Below are 18,155 nucleotides of genomic sequence, written 5' to 3'. Positions count from 1 at the left end.
TTGAGAGTAATCAAAGCAATATGGTATTGGGAAAAGTATAAATCCAGAGATAAATGGAGGAATTGAGTCAAGATATAGATCTACATGTGTATAGTCAACTGATTTGTTTGTTTGTTTGTTTTTTTTACAAAGGTGAGGTGCTAGGGCAATTCAATGGAGAGAAGGCAGTCGTTTTAAACAGATGGTTCTGAAACAATGATCCATTTCTTACACCATACTCATAAAGTGAACTGAAAAGGGATTATAGATCTGAGTATGAAACCTAAAGCCATAAAACTTCTGGAAAAAAAATAGAAGAAAATCCTTGCAAGGTTAGGATAGGCAAGTATTTCTTAGATAAGACCCAAAAAGTATGTGTCATAAAAGAAACAATTGATAAGTTTGACTTCATGAAAATTAAAGACGTGTTCTTTGAAAAGCTGCTGTTGAGAGAATGAAAAACCAAGTCACAAACTGGGAAAAAAATTGCAAAACACATATCTGATAAAGAGCTGGCATCTAGAATATGTAAAGACACTCATAACTCAATAATAAGAAAACAAACAGGTTCATTTTTAAAATAAACAAAAGATCTAAACACTTTACAAAAGTAGATGTAGGAATGGCAAATAAACACTGGAAAAAGTTCATCATTATTCTTAGAGAAATTCAAATTAAAACCACAGTGACAAAGGGATAACAATTGTAAATATTTATGCACCCAACATAGGAGCACCTCAATACATAAGGCAAATACTAACAGCCATAAAAGGGGAAATCGACAGCAACACAACCATAGTAGGGGACTTTAACACCCCACGTTCACCAATGGACAGATCATCCAAAATGAAAATAAATAAGGAAACACAAGCTTTAAATGATGCATTAAACAAGATGGACTTAATTGATATTTATAGGACATTCCACCCAAAAACAACAGAATACACATTTTTCTCAAGTGCTCATGGAACATTCTCCAAGATAGATCATATCTTGGGTCACAAATCAAGCCTTGGTAAATTTAAGAAAATTGAAATCGTATCAAGTATCTTTTCCGACCACAATGCTATAAGACTAGATATCAATTACAGGAAAAGATATGTAAAAAATACAAACACATGGAGGCTACACAATATGCTACTTAATAATGAAGTGATCACTGAAGAAATCAAAGGGGAAATCAAAAAAATACCTAGAAATAAATGACAATGGAGACACGACGACCCAAAACCTATGGGATGCAGCAAAAGCAATGCTAAGAAGGAAGTTTATAGCAATACAAGCCTACCTCAAGAAACAGGAAACATCTCGAATAAACAACCTAACCTTGCACATGAAGCAAGTAGAGAAAGAAGAACAAAAAAAACCCAAAGCTAGCAGAAGGAAAGAAATCATAAAGATCAGATCAGAAATAAATGAAAAAGAAATGAAGGAAACAATAGCAAAAATCAATGAAACTAAAAGCTGGTTCTTTGAGAAGATAAACAAAATTGATAAATCATTAGCCAGACTCATCAAGAGAAAAACGGAGAAGACTCAAATCAATAGAATTAGAAATGAAAAAGGAGAAGTAACCACTGACACTGCAGAAATACAAACGATCATGAGAGATTACTACAAGCAACTCTATGCCAATAAAATGGACAACCTGGAAGAAATGGACAGATTCTTAGAAATGTACAACCTGCCGAGACTGAACCAGGAAGAAATAGAAAATATGAACAGACCAATCACAAGCACTGAAATTGAAACTGTGATTAAAAATCTTCCAACAAACAAAAGCACAGGACCAGATGGCTTCACAGGTGAATTCTATCAAACATTTGGAGAAGAGCTAACACCTATCCTTCTCAAACTCTTCCAAAATATAGCAGAGGGAGGAACACTCCCAAACTCATTCTACGAGGCCACCATCACCCTGATACCAAAACCAGACAAAGATGTCACAAAGAAAGAAAACTACAGGCCAGTATCACTGATGAACATAGATGCAAAAATCCTCAACAAAATACTAGCAAACAGAATCCAACAGCACATTAAAAGGATCATACACCATGATCAAGTGGGGTTTATTCCAGGAATGCAAGGATTCTTCAATATACACAAATCAATCAACGTGATACATCATATTAACAAACTGAAGGAGAAAAACCATATGATCATCTCAATAGATGCAGAGAAAGCTTTCGACAAAATTCAACACCCATTTATGATAAAAGCCCTGAAGAAAGTAGGCATAGAGGGAACTTTCCTCAACATAATAAAGGCCATATATGACAAACCCACAGCCAACATTGTCCTCAATGGTGAAAAACTGAAACCATTTCCACTAAGATCAGGAACAAGACAAGGTTGCCCACTCTCACCACTCTTATTCAACATAGTTTTGGAAGTGTTAGCCACAGCAATCAGAGAAGAAAAAGAAATAAAAGGAATCCAAATCAGAAAAGAAGAAGTAAAGCTGTCACTGTTTGCAGATGACATGATACTATACATAGAGAATCCTAAAGATGCTACCAGAAAACTCCTAGAGCTAATCAATGAATTTGGTAAAGTAGCAGGATACAAAATTAATGCACAGAAATCACTTGCATTCCTATATACTAATGATGAAAAATCTGAAAGTGAAATTAAGAAAACACTCCCATTTACCATTGCAACAAAAAGAATAAAATATCTAGGAATAAACCTACCTAAGGAGACAAAAGACCTGTATGCAGAAAATTATAAGAGACTGATGAAAGAAATTAAAGATGATACAAATAGATGGAGAGATATACCATGTTCTTGGATTGGAAGAATCAACATTGTGAAAATGACTCTACTACCCAAAGCAATCTACAGATTCAATGCAATCCCTATCAAACTACCACTGGCATTTTTCACAGAACTAGAACAAAAAGTTTCACAATTTGTATGGAAACACAAAAGATCCCGAATAGCCAAAGCAATTTTGAGAACGAAAAATGGAGCTGGAGGAATCAGGCTCCCTGACTTCCTACTATATTACAAAGCTACAGTAATCAAGACAGTTTGGTACTGGCACAAAAACGGAAATATAGATCAATGGAACAGGATAGAAAGCCCAGAGATAAACCCACGCACATATGGTCACCTTATCTTTGATAAAGGAGGCAAGGATACACAGTGGAGAAAAGACAGCATCTTCAATAAGTGGTGCTGGGAAAATTGGACAGGTACATGTAAAAGTATGAAATTAGAACACTCCCTGACACCATACACAAAAATAAACTCAAAATGGATTAAAGACCTAAGTGTAAAGCCAGACACTATCAAACTCTTAGAGGAAAACATAGGCAGAACACTCTATGACATAAATCACAGCAAGATCCTTTTTGACCCAGCTCCTAGAGAAATGGAAATAAAAACACAAATAAACAAATGGGACCTAATGAAACTTAAAAGCTTTTGCACAGCAAAGGAAACCATAAACAAGACCAAAAGACAACCCTCAGAATGGGAGAAAATATTTGCAAATGAAGCAACTGACAAAGGATTGATCTCCAAGATTTACAAGCAGCTCATGCAGCTCAATAACAAAAAAACAAACAACCCAATCCAAAAATGGGCAGAAGACGTAAATAGACATTTCTCCAAAGAAGATATACAGATTGCCAACAGACACATGAAAGAATGCTCAACATCATTAATCATTAGAGAAATGCAAATCAAAACTACAATGAGGTATCATCTCACACCGGTCAGAATGGTCATCATCAAAAAATCTACAAACAATAAATGCTGGAGAGGGTGTGGAGAAAAGGGAACACTCTTGCACTGTTGGTGGGAATGTAAATTGATACAGCCACTATGGAGAACAGTATGGAGGTTCCTTAAATAACTAAAAATGGAACTACCATACGACCCAGCAATCCCACTACTGGACATATACCCTGAGAAAACCATAATTCAAAAAGAGTCATGTACCAAAATGTTCGTTGCAGCTCTATTTACAATAGCCAGGACATCGAAGCAACCTAAGTGTCCATCATCGGATGAATGGATAAAGAAGATGTGGCACATATATACAAGGGAATATTACTCAGCCATAAAAAGAAATGAAATGGAGGTATTTGTAATGAGGTGGATGGAGTTAGAGTCTGTCATACAGAGTGAAGTAAGTCAGAAAGAGAAAAACAAATACAGTATGCTAACACATATATATGGAATCTAAGGAAAAAAAAAAAAAAGGTCATGAAGAACCTAGTGGCAAGATGGGAATAAAGACACAGACCTACTAAAGAATGGACTTGAGGATATGGGGAGGGGGAGGGGTGAGATGTGACAGGGTGAGAGAGTGTCATGGACATATATACACTACCAAATGGAAAATAGATAGCTAGTGGGAAGCAGCCGCATAGCACAGGGAGATCAGCTCAGTGCTTTGTGACCGCCTGTGGGGGTGGGATGGGGAGGGTGGGAGGGAGGGAGATGCAGGAGGGAGGAGATATGGGAACGTGTGTATATGTGTAGCTGATTCACTTTGTTATAAAGCAGAAACTAACAGACCATTGTGAAGCAATTATACTTCAATAAAGATGTTTAAAAAAAAAAAAAAAGCAAGGGAAAAACAACTGGTTACATAAAAGCAAGTTCCCCTAAGATTCACAGCTGACTTTTCGGCAGAAACTTTATAGACCAGGAGCGAGTGGCACAAGTTATTTGAAGTGATGAACGGAAAAAACCTACAACCAAGAATACACTACTCAGCAAGGATCTTGTTCGGAATTGATAGACAGATCAAAACTCTACAGACAAGCACAAGCTAAAAGAGTTCAGCTCCACCAAATAAGTTTTACAAGAAATGTTAATGGAACTTCTCTAAGCAAAAAAAAAGGCAACAACTAGAAACATGAAAATTATGACAGGAAAAAGCTCATCGGTAAAGGCAAACATAGAGTAAAAGTAGGAAATCATCCATGCACAAAGCTAGTAGGAAGGTTAAAAGGCAAAAACAGTAAAATCATCTATATCCATAGTAAGCAGTTAAGGGATACACAAAACAATCAGATGAAAAATCTAATCAAAACAGTAATCTTGAGGGGAGGAGAGTACAAATGCAGGATTGTCAAAATGCATTTGAAATTAATAGATCAGTAACTTAAAATAATCATATATGTATGTATTACATATAGCAATATATACATACATATATGTATATATTGCTATATATAAACCTCATGGTAACCACAAACGAAAAATCCATAATAGATACACACAGACAAAAAGAAAACGGAATCCAAACGTAACACTAGAGATAGCCATCAAATCACAGAAGAAAGGAAAAACAACAACAACAACAATCCCACAAAACAACCCCAAAACAATTAACAAAATGGCTGTAAGAACATACATATTGATAATTACTTTAAATGTAATGCGAATTACATTTAAATGTAAATGGACTAAATGCTCCAATCAAAAGACATAAAGTAGCTGAATGTATACAAAACAAGACTCGTATATATGCTGCTTACAAGAGACTAACTTCAGATCTAAAGGCACACTCAGACTGAAAGTGAGGGGATTGAAAAAGTTATTCAATGCGAATGGAAATCAAAAGAAAGCTGGGGTAGCAAAACTTATATCAGATAAAATAGACTTTAAAATAAAGACTGTCACAAAAGATAAAGGACATTACATAATGATCAAGTGATCAATCCAAGAAGATATAACAAGATGTAAGCATATATCTACTCAACATAGGAGCACCTAATATGTAAAGCAAATATTAACAGACATAAAGGGAGAAAACAACAGTCACACAATAATAGTAGGGTACTTTAACACCCCACTTACATCAATGGACATATTATCCAGACAGAAAATGAATAAGGAAACACTGACTTTAAACAACACATTAGACCAAAAGGAATTAATAGATGTATATAGAACGTTCCATCCAAAAGCAGCAGAATCCATACTTTTTCAAGTGCACATGAAATATTCTGCAGGATAGCTCACATGCTAGGCCACAAAACATGTCTCAGTAAATTTAAGATTGAATCATATCAAGCATATTTTCTCACCACAATGCTATGAGACTAGTGATCAACTACAAGAAAAAAATTGCAAAAAATGCAAACAGATGGAGGCTAAACAATATGCTACTAAACAACCAATGGATCACTGAAGAAATCAAAAGGAAATAAAAAATAACTGGAGACAAATGAAAACAAAGACAATGATACAAAATCTATAGGATACAGCAAAAGCCGTTCTAAGGGGGCAGTTTATAATGATACAAGCTTACTTCAGGAAACAAGAAAAACCTCAAGTAAACAATCTAATCTTACACCTAAAGGAACTAGAAAAAGAGGAACAAGTAAAACCCAAAGATAGTAGAAAGAAAGAAATGATAAAGATCGGAGCAGAAATAAATGAAATAGAAACTAAAAAAGACAAAAAAAAAAAAAAGAAAAAAAAGAGAAAAGATCAATAAAACTAAGAGCTGGCTCTTTGAAAAGATAAATAAAATTGATAAACATTTAGCCAGAATCATCAAGAGAAAAAGAGAGAGGACCTAAATCAATGAAATCAAAAATGACAAAGAAGAAGTTACATCCACTACCACAGAAAATCAAAAGATCATAAGAAACTACTATAAACAACTACATGCCAGTAAAGTTGACAAAACAGAAGAAAAGGACAAATTCCTAGAAATGTACACTCTTCCAAGACTGAACCAGGAAGAAATAGAAAATGTGAACAGACCAATTACTAGCAATGAAATTGAATCATTAATAAATAAACTCCCAACAAACAGAAGTCCAGGACCAGATGGCTTCCCAGGTGAATTCTATCAAACATTTAGATAAGAGTTAACACCTATCCTTCCAAAATATTCCTAAAAAATTGCAGAGGAAGGAATCCTCCTAATCTCATCTGTGAGGCCAGCATCACCCTGATACCAAAACAAGACAAAGATATCACAAAAAAAGAAAATTACAGACCAATAGCACTGATGAACATGGATGCAAAAATCCTCAACAAAGTATTAGAAAACTTAATCCAACAATATATTAAAAGGATCATACACCACAATCAAGTGGGAGTTATCCCAGGGATGCAAGAATTTTTCAATATCCTCAAATCAATCAATGTGATACACCACATTAACAAATTGAAGTATTAAAAACTATATGATCGTCTCAATAGATGCAGAAAAAGCTTTTCACAAAATTCAACATCCATTGATGATAAAAACTCTCCAGAAAGTGAGCAAAGAGGAAACATACCTCAAAATAATAAAGGGCATATTTGACAAGCTCACAGCCAACATCATACCCAGTGGCTTCAGGAACAAGACAAGAATGCCCACTCTTGCCACAGCAATCAGATAATAAAAATAAATAAATAAATAAAAGGAATCCAAATTGGAAAGGAAGAAGTAAAACTGTCACTGTTTGCAAATGGCATAATGCTATACATAGAAAATCCTCAATATGCCACCAAAAAACTACTAGAGCTCATTAGTGAATTTGGTAAAGTTGCAGGATACAAAATTAATATACAGAAATCTGTTGCATTTCTATAAATGAACAACAAACTATCAAAAAGAGAATTTAAGGAAACAATCTCATTTTCAATCACATAAGAAAGAATAAAAAACTAGGAATAAACTTACCTGAGGAAATAAAACACCTATATCTGAAGTCTATAAGACACTGATGAAGGTAAGTGAAGACAACACAACAGATGGAAAGGTATACCATGTTCATGAATTGGAAGATTAATACTGTTAAAATGACCATACTATCCAAGGCAAAATACAGAGTTAATGCAATCCCTGACAAATTACCAATGGCATATTTTCTCAGAAGAAGAAAAAATAATTTTAAAAACAAGGAAACACAGGGACTTCCCTGGTGGCGCAGTGGTTAAGAGTTTGCCTGCCAATGCAGGCGACACGGGTTCGAGCCCTTGTCCGGGAACATCCCACATGCTGTGGAGCGGCTAAGCCCGTGCACCACAACTACTGAGCCCGTGAGCCACAACTACTGAAGCCGCACGCCTGGAGCCCATGCTCCGCAACAGGAGAAGCCACCACAATGTGAAGCCCACGCACAGCAATGAGGAGTAGCTCCCATTTGCCCCAACTAGAGAAAGCCTGCACGCAGCAACAAAGACCCAACACAGCCATAAATAAATAAATAAATAAATAAATTTATTAAAAAAAAAAACACAAGAAAAACAAGGAAACACAAAAGACCCTGAATAGACAAAACAATCTTAAGAAAGAAGAACAGTGCTGAAGGAATCACACTCCCTGAATTCACACTATACTACAAAGCTACAGTAATCAAAACAGTACAGTACTGGCACATCATCAGACACATAGAACAATGGAAGAGAATACAGAGCCCACAAATAAACACACATACTTATGGTCAATTAATCTGTGACAAAGGAGCCAAGAATATACAATGGAGAAAAGACAGTCTCTTCAATAAATAGTGCTGGGAAAACTGGATAGCTACATGTAAAAGAATGAAATTAGAATATTCTCTAACACCGTATACAGAAATCAACTCAGAATGGATTAAAGACCTAAATGTAAGACCTAAACCCTTAAAACTCCTAGAAGAAGACATAGCCAGAACAGCCTTTTACATAAACTGTAGCAATATTTTTTAGATCTGTCTCCTAAAGCAAAGGAAATAAAAACAAAAATAAACAAATGGGACCTAATTAAACTTTAAAGCTTTTGTAAAAAAAAGCAAAGAAAACCATTGACAAAATGAAAAGACAACCTAATGAAGGGGATACAATTCTTGCAGATGATATAATTGATAAGGGGTTAATATCCAAAATATATAAGCAACTCATACAACTCAACAGCAAAAAAACCCAAAGAGCCCATTTAAAAAATGGGCAGAACTGAATAGACATTTTTCCGAAGAGGACATGTAGATTGGCCAACAAGCACATTAAAAGATGCTGAACATCATTAATCATCAGATAAATGCAAATTAAAACCACAATGAGATGTCATCTCACATCTCTTTGAATAGCTATCATCAAAAAGAACATAAGTAACAAATGTTGGTGAGGATTTGGAGAAAAGGGAGCTCTGGTACACTGTTAGTGGGAATGTAAATTTGTGCAGCCACTGTGGAAAACATTATAGATATTCCTCAAAAAACTGTAAATAGAACTACCATATGACCCAAGAATTCCACTCCTGGTTATATATCCAAAGAAAATGAAAACAATATTCAAAAAGATACATGCACCCCAATGTTCATAGCAGCATTATTTACAATTGTCAAGATATGGACACATCAACATCTGAATGGGTAAAGAAGATGTGGTATACACACATACATACATACAGTGGAAATTCTACTCAGCCATAAAAAAGAATGAAATTTTGCCATTTGTAACAACATGGATGGACTTAGAAGGTATTATGTTAGGTGAAATAAGTCAGACATAGAAAGACAAATACTGTATGATATCACTTATATGTGGAAAAGAATAAAACAAACTAGTGAATATAACAAAAACAAGACAGACTCGCAGATATAGAGAACAAACTAGTGGTCGCTAGTAGGGAGAAGGGAGAGGGAGGGGCAAGATAGGGTTAGGGGATTAAGAAATACAAACTGCTGTGGATAAAATAAGTAAGCCACAAGGATAAATTTTACAACACAGGGAATATAGCCAATATTTTATAAGTATAAATGGAGTATAACCTTTAAAATTGTGAATCACTATGTTGTATACCTGAAACTTATATAATACTGTACATCAACTATATCTCAATAAAAAAATATACAAAAGACTGTGAATTCAAGTGCCATATCATTTTTACCTATCAAATAAACAAAGATTATGGAAGGAAATAATAATTCATAATTGAGGGTGCAGGGAAATGCCACTCTCACACACTGTTGATGAGAGTATAAACTGATACTTCCTTTTGAAAGGTAATTTAGCAATATATTTTCAAGACCTTAAAGTTTTATAGCCATTTTGACAAGAAATTTCACATCAAATTTTTAAAATATTAAAATAAATATTAAATTAAATAAAAAATATCAAGAATGTTTACCAAGATTTCCTACAAGATTTTTCATCAAATCTAATAATTGGTAGAAATCTAAATGCTCACCAATAGGGCACTGGGTATATAAGTTGTTTATTGATACAGTGGACTACAATTCAGTCATTAAAAATAATATTTTAGATGGATAGTTATAGGAAGATCTTTATATTTTTAATGTCCTCACTTCCATTTCTGATTTAGATAATTACTTCTCTTTCTTTTTCAGTGTGTTATTAATTTTTACTCCTCCTTCTGCCTTTGCATTCCCCTCCCCCTCCTTCCTCAATCCTTCAATCTTTCCCCTCCCTTCTCTTGTTCTCCTTCTTCTCCCTGTCCTTCACTACTTGTTTTTCTTTCTCTTTCTTTCTCCCTTCTTCCCTCCCTCCATCCCTCCTTTCCTTCCTTCCTCCCTCTTTCCCTTCCTTCCTTCCTTCCTTCCTTCATTCCTTCCCTCCCCCTGCTCCTCCCCCTTTATTATTTCCATCAGAAGGCAAACATACTGTAGAGTAGCACAGCTTAAAAATATAACACTCTCTTGACAACTCTGCCCCAAGTCCAGCTCTGCCGCAAGTCTCTGCTCTACTATCCAGCAAAAATCCTTGAAAGAGTGATCTATACCAGCTGTCTCCAGTTCCTCTCCTTCAGTTCTCTCTTGAAGCCATTTCAATTACGTTGTCAATGAAGCATCTCTTGTCTAAGTTCCTAACAACCTTCACGTTGCTAAATCCAATGATCACTTCTCTGTCCTCATCTTACTTGGCCTATCAACAGCATTTGACCCAGTTGACTAATCCCCCTTCCTTGAAAGACTTTTTTTTCATTTCACTTCCAGATATTTTTCTCTCTTGGTTTTTGTCCTACCTCATTCATCTCTCCCTCTCAGGTTCCTTTGGTGGTTTCTCTTTATCTTGCTAAACCACTAAACATTTGAATGCTCCATACCTCAGTCCTCTGAACTCTTCTATAGCTCCTTTTCCTCCTTAGTGATCTCCTCCAGCCTCATCACTTTAAACGTCGTTTATACACAGAAGACTCCCGGCTGTATATTTCTAGTTCTGACAACCTCTTTTTTGAACTTCAGGATTCTAAATCCAACTACCTTTTCAACATCTCTATTTGTATGTCTAACATCTCAAACTTAATAAACCCCCAATCTTTCTTCAAACCTCCTCATCCTGCTGTCTTCCCCATTCCAGGAAATGCCAATCCCACCCTTCCAGTTATTCTTGCCAAAAAAACTTAAAGTTGTTCTTGACTCTTTTTTCTCTCTCAGAATCTGCATCTAATCCATTAACAAAACCTGTTTTGTTTTTTTTTTAATTTGGCCTTTTATCAGTTTTTTTTAAAATTAATTAATTAATTAATTTATGGCTGTGTTGGGTCTTCGTGTCCGTGCAAAGGCTTTCTCTAGTTGCGGCAAGTGGGGGCCACTCTTCATCGCGGTGCGCGGGCCTCTCACTGTCGCGGCCTCTCTTGTTGCGGAGCACAGGCTCCAGACGCGCAGGCTCAGTAGTTGTGGCTCACGGGCCTAGTTGCTCCGCGGCATATGGGATCTTCCCAGACCAGGGCTCGAACCCGTGTGCCCTGCATTGGCAGGCAGATTCTCAACCGCTGCGCCACCAGGGAAGCCCCTGTTTGCTTTTTAAAATACACAGAATATGAACTTTCTCCCCACCTGAACCGCTATCATCCTGATCCCAGTCACCGTCATCTCACATTATTAACTGATTTCCTCTTAACTGATTTCCCTGCTTTAGCTTTTGTGTTCTCCACACTGAACCAGAGTGTTCTTTTTGAACCCTGAGTTGATTTAGTTATTCCTTTGTTCAAAATCCTCCAGTTCTTCCTATCTCACTTTGAGTAAATACCAAAGTCCTACAAAGCTCTATACAATCTGTCCTCTGTTAAATCTCTGAGCTCATTTCCTACTACTCTCTGCCTAGCCCACCAGTTCCAGCCACACTAGCGTTCCTATGGTTCCTGGTGTATTGGTGCTTGTTGTTCCTGTGCTGGAGAGCTCTCCTCTCTAACAGCCCTGGCTCATTCCTTCTCCTCCGTCAGGCATTTGCTGCACCCACTCCACTACCACCCCCTTCCTGGACTCTCTATGTCTCTTCCCTGCCCTTTTTCTCTATAGCATTGGTCACCATCTGTCATGCTACATGTTTCACTTATTTGCTTGTCTATTTACTGTCACCCTGACAGAAACTTACACTCCAGGAAAGCAGGAATACCTGCTTTTTTCCCCTTTTTTTACTTCCATATCCACAGTACCTCAAATAATACCTGGCACAAGAAATAAATATTTGTTCAGTGAATGAATAAAAATTACATCCTGATGACATAATCTGTGTGTATTTTCCTGTTGCTTTTAGTGATTTCTGTCCCCTGCTTTTCACCTATTACTTTATTATTTATTATTACTAACACATTTATTCATTGCTCAATTCCACCATTTTACAATTGAAGAAACTGAGGTCTTGGGGGTTAAGGAACTTACCTAGGATTATGGGAGAATTTGGTGACAAAGCCTCAAGTACAAGTTGGAGCTCTTGACATTCACCTTCCAGGTGGTCTAGGAGAGGTAATCATCATAACAGAGCACAAGCCAGAGAGTGAAGGAGTGATAAACCATTATGTAACTCTTTCTCAAACTGCTTGTCTTCTAACCTCAAAGAGGAAAATCATTTGGGTTTGGCAAATCAGACTCACTGCTCTGGTTTGATTCCTCACCCTCTGTCTTCTTTCTGTGTCAGAAGTGATGTGTTTTTTCTAGCCGCAAGTAACAGACCCATCTTTATATTTCTCAACAGAACATGAAACCACTTCATGCTCTGCTAGTTCTCGGGAACATTTAGGCAATGCTGGGCTGTTAGATCCCGGGTCATTTGGGGTCATGGAACTGCCACGTTGGAAGGGAACAAGAGGCTCATCCAAGCCAGCCTCATTTAATAGCTGAGGAGCCAGCCTCATTTTATAGCTGAGGAACCTGAAGCCCAGGATTAGGGTGTGGGGAGACAAGATGACACAGGTCTCCTCACTTTATGGCCAATATGGTTTCCACATGTTAAGCTTCCCACCAGTGACCATTTTTGTGCTTTTTTTCTTCTTAAATAATGACTAAATTTCTTTTCTAACTAGAAACTTAATTTTTAATCACCTATTGCAGGTTATCTAAGAATTTGTTATCTAGGAAAACGGGTTTGTTTCCTCTGAGGTATTACTCCTATGGTTAGGTCTTAATTAGTCCAGAATGAATGATGTGCTTTAAGGGTTTTGGGGTTTCCTGTGCCCTGTTCCTCAGACCCTCACATAAAGGAGGGCTGTCCCCACTGCCAAGGGAGAGGTGCAGGTACGATATGCTGTGGGGCCTCAGTGAACCCTTCCCCTGTGGTCATCATCAACAGAGATACCATATGACCAATATAGTCAGAGAAAGATAAATATATTATATCACTTATATGTGGAATCTAAAAAAAGGGTACAAATGAACATATCTACAAAGCAGAAACAGGGTCACAGATGTAGAAAACAAACTTATGGTTACCAGGAAGTAAGTGGGGGAGAGGGACAAATTGGGAGATTGGGATTGACATATACACACTACTATATATAAAATAGATAACTAATAAGGACCTACTGTATAGCACAGGGAACTCTACTCAGTACTCTGTAATGGCCTATATGGGAAAGGAATCTAAAGAGCAGATAGATATAGATATAGATATAGATATAGATATATAACTGATTCACTTTGCTGTACAGCAGAAACTAACACAACATTGTAAATCAACTATACTCTAATAAAATATTTTTAAAAAACTAAAAAATTAGGGACAAAAGCAAAAAGAAAATAAAGAATACTAAGGTTTGGGAAATCATGTAAAGTTTCCTGGAGTCACTTAACTAGAGATTAGCTGAGCCCATAATGTACTATATTTATGTTTTGATATTGTATAAGTTTTTTTCCTTGAAGGTTGAAAAAATTGTCACTTTTACATTTGCTTACTTTTTATATACTGATCACTAATTTATCCCAGAACTGTCTGGCAGAACTCTGAAATGGTTCTCAAACAAGCACAGCAGGTAATTTATTAGGGGCATATGTTTTCTTGGAGACATCCCTCTTGGAGTTTCTCCCTTGGCCTGCTCTGGCTTACTATGCAGCCATCATCCTGGGACCTCCCTTTCTCCTGCTCTAGGTTTGGTACCCTTTTTCCTGGTTCCTATGTCATATTTATGCTTGGTTGTTCATACCCTTCTATTCTGGAACATTTCCCTGTATTACTTCTTTGATAATTTTTTACTTTCCATTTTTTTCCCCCTGAAACTTCTATTATTTAGTTAGATTTCTTGGATTAATCCTATAATTTTCTTATCTTTATGATGTTCTTTTTTTTTGTTCTAATTCTTAGGAAATGTCCTCAAATATTCTCTCTCAATACTTCTATTGATTTTTTATTTTATTTTATTTTATTTATTTATTTTATTTATTTATTTTTATTTTTTTTATTTTTTTTAACTTCTATCGATTTATAAATGTATACTTTAGCATATTTTTATCTCCTAGGTTTTTTTCTGAGTGCTCCTTTTTCCCCCCCTTAACATCCACTCCTGTTTTGTGAAGGCAATAATAACTACTTCTACATTTCTGAGGGTTTTAATATTTTCATTATACATTTTTTTCAAGTTTTCTTCTGTATGGCCTCTGTTTCCTCAATTTTCTTTTTCTTGTTTGTAAGTTTTGGTACCTAACTTTCATATTAGACCCTTCCCTTAAGTATTGGGAAATTCTTGTCTCATTAATTTTTAAGAGTGTGGCATTCCCACAGCTAGTATCATACTTAATGGTGAAAAGCTGGAAGTATTTCCTCTAAGATCAGGAGCAAGACAAGGATGCCCACTCTCACCACCTTTATTCAACACAGTATTGGAAATCCTAACCACAGTAATTGGATAAGAAAAATAAATAAAAAGAATCTAAATTGGAAAGGAAGAAGTAAAACTGTCATTGTTTGCAGATGACATGATAGTATACATAGAAAATCTTAAATATGCTACCAAAAAACGAATAGAACTAATAAATAAATTCACTAAACTTGCAGGATACAAAATCAATATACAGAAACCTGTTGTCTTTCTATACATGAATAACAAACTATCAGAGAAATTAAGAAAACAATCCCATATACAATTGCAACAAAAAGAATAAAGTACATAGGAGTAAATTGTACTCTGAAAACTATAAGACACTGATGAAAGAAACTGAAGATGACACAAACAAATGGAAAGATATACTGTGGCCATGAATTGGAAGAATTAATATTGTTAAAATAAACATACTACCTAAGGCAGTCTACAGATTTAATACAATCCCTGTCAAAATGCCAGGAGCATTTTTCACAGAACTAGAATAAATAATTTTAAAATTTGTATGGAAACACAAAAGACTAAAAATAGCCAAAGCAATCTTGGGAAAGAAAAATGGAGCTAGAGGTATCACAGCCTCTGATTTCAAACTATACTACAAAGCTATAGTAATCAAAAGAGTATAGTACTGGCACAAAACCCAGACACATAGATCAATGGAACAAAATAGAAAGCTCAGAAATAAACTCATGCTTATATGGTCAATTAATCTATGACAAAGGAGGCAAGAATATACAATGGGGAAAACAGAGCCTCTTAAATAAATAGTGTTGGGAAAACTGGACAACTACTTGCAAAAAGATCAAACTGCACTACTTTCTCACACCATATACATAAATAAACTCAAAACAGATTAAAGACTTAAATTTAAGACCTGAAACCATAAAACTCCTAGAAGAAAACATAGAATACACTCTTTGACATCTGTATTAGCAATATTTTTTTGGATCTGTTGTCCTCAGGATGGGAAACAAAAGCAAAAATAAACAAATGGAGCTACATCAAACTAAAAAGCTTTGTACAGCAAAGGAAACTATCAGCAAAATGAAAAAGCCTACTGAATGGGAGAAGATATTTGCAAACAGTACATTTGATAAGGGGTTAATATCCAAAACATACAAAGAACTCATACAACCCAACATCAAAAAACCCCCAAACAACCCATTTTAAAAATGGGCAGAGAACCTGAAAAGACATTTTTCCAAAGAAGATATACAGATGGCCTACAGACACATGTAAAGATGCTCAACATCACTAATCATCAGGGAAATGTAAATCAAAACCACAATGAGACCATCTCACACCTGTTATTATGGCTATTATCCAACAAGACAATAAATAACAGGTGTTGACAAGGATATGGAGAAAAGGGGACCCTCATGTGCTGTTTGTGGGAATGTAAATTGGTGCAGCCACTATGGAAAACAGTATGGAGGTTCCTCAAGAAATTAAAAATAGAACAACCATATGATCCAGCAATTTCACTTCTGGGTATTTATTTGAAGAAAACAAAAACACAAATTCAGAAAGATGAACACTAATGATCATTGAAGTATTATTTACAATAGACAAGATGTGGAAACAACCTTAGTGTCCATCCACAGAGGAGTGGATAAAGAGATATGGTAATATATATACAGTGGAATATTAGGCATAAAAATGAAATTTTGCCATTTTGACAGCATGGATGAATCTAGCGGATGTTATGCTAAGTGAAATAAGTCAGAGAAATGCAAATACTGAATAATTTCACTTATATATGGAATCTAAAAACAAACAAAAAAAAGAAAACAGACTCATACATACAGAGAACAAATGGGTGGTTTCCAGAAGGGTGGGAGTGGGGAGTAAAATGGGTGAAGAGGATTAAGAGGTACAAACTTCCAGGTATAAAATAAATAAGATACTGGAATGTAATATACAGCATAAAGAATATGGTCAATAATATTGTAATAAATTTGTGTGGATACAGATGGTTACTAGACTTATCGTGGTGATAATTTCATAATGTATGCGAATGTCAAATCACTATGCAGTACACTTGAAACTAACAATATTGTATGTGAACTAAATAAAATAAATCAATAAAAATAAATAAATAAAATCCTGTTCCCCTTAGGGAAGGAAATTTAAAAAAAATAAATTGAATCATAAAAATAAAAAAGAGTGAGGCACTAAGAAACTGATTGGAAGCTCTACGTGTAAACAGGGTTGGTTTGGGGACTGCTGGATGCTGACCTAGATACATTTTTTTTTTTTTTTTTTTGGTATCTGCCTCCTCCTGCCCATCAAATACCAGTATCTGTAGGCATTTTCTCTTGACTGCCTTGAGGGTATAAGCCTGATTGCCAGGTTTCTTAGAATTGAGGGTGATGGTGGGAAGTAGGGTGGATGGAGGAGCCTATATAGTTCACTGTTCAGAATATAGATTTTTATTTAATCTCTCTGTTTTTAGCAAAATATTAATGACAGAGCAGGCTCTACCCACAGAGATTGTAGTTTAATTGGTCTAGGGTTCTTAATATTTAAAAGCTCATCAGTTGACTCTAACCCACAGTTCGGTAGGATGGAAACTTCATTGTGGTAAAGTAGCTATGACAGAAGGATGAGAGGCAGAAAAGACGAGTACTTACCTGTATCAGGGGAGGCTTCAGAGAAAAAGCCACCTTCGAACTGGGTTCACTTGGTGAATTTAGAATTTGAAGCCCTATTTTGTGTGTGTGTGGGCGGGGGCGCGGGGAGGTGGTGTTGCCGTCACGGGTAGATAAGTTGATTTGTTGCACCAGTTCTGCTAGAGGAACACCAAGAATGTGGACAGATTCTGGTTCTCCAGCTTCCGCACAAGTCATCGGAATGGGCTGTCACTGTTTTGTAATTCCCCAAATTGCGCCTTATGGTCTATTGATATGTTGAACGTTATGCCTTAATCTGATTGGCAATATATTTACAAATCATCTTCTGGAAAGGTTTCTGTAGAAAACATATCCCATTGACTGCAGCTTTCACTCTTCTCAGTTCCCAGTGGCACTTCCTTATCTTATCCTGGTTTGAGTGCCTGGGCTCTCTCCACTTATCACGCCATCAAGCGTAATTGGGTCCTTCATTTCACTTGATAGAATCAGTGCCAAGCACAGGGTCCAGCCTGGTGTGACTCTTTTAATATGCCTCTTCTGTC

The 18,155-nt window shown here is 36.0% G+C and overlaps 1 long non-coding RNA gene across 1 annotated transcript in view; it reads right to left on the bottom strand.

Annotated features, from left to right (window-relative positions):
- LOC309604960 overlaps positions 1–17,684 on the bottom strand; it is a 41,390-nt gene extending 23,706 nt beyond the window's left edge. The window contains exon 1 of the long non-coding RNA XR_014231175.1: positions 17,614–17,684. This is a non-coding gene — a long non-coding RNA (uncharacterized lncRNA). The remainder of the gene's footprint in view (positions 1–17,613) is intronic.
- Positions 17,685–18,155: the final 471 nt, after the last annotated feature.

The sequence above is a fragment of the Balaenoptera borealis genome (assembly GCF_965194805.1).
Source record: "Balaenoptera borealis genome assembly, chromosome: 11".
In the NCBI taxonomy this organism is placed as follows: Eukaryota; Metazoa; Chordata; class Mammalia; order Artiodactyla; family Balaenopteridae; genus Balaenoptera; species Balaenoptera borealis.
Note: the sequence above shows the minus strand (reverse complement) of the source record. Positions and strands in the feature narration are given on the sequence as shown.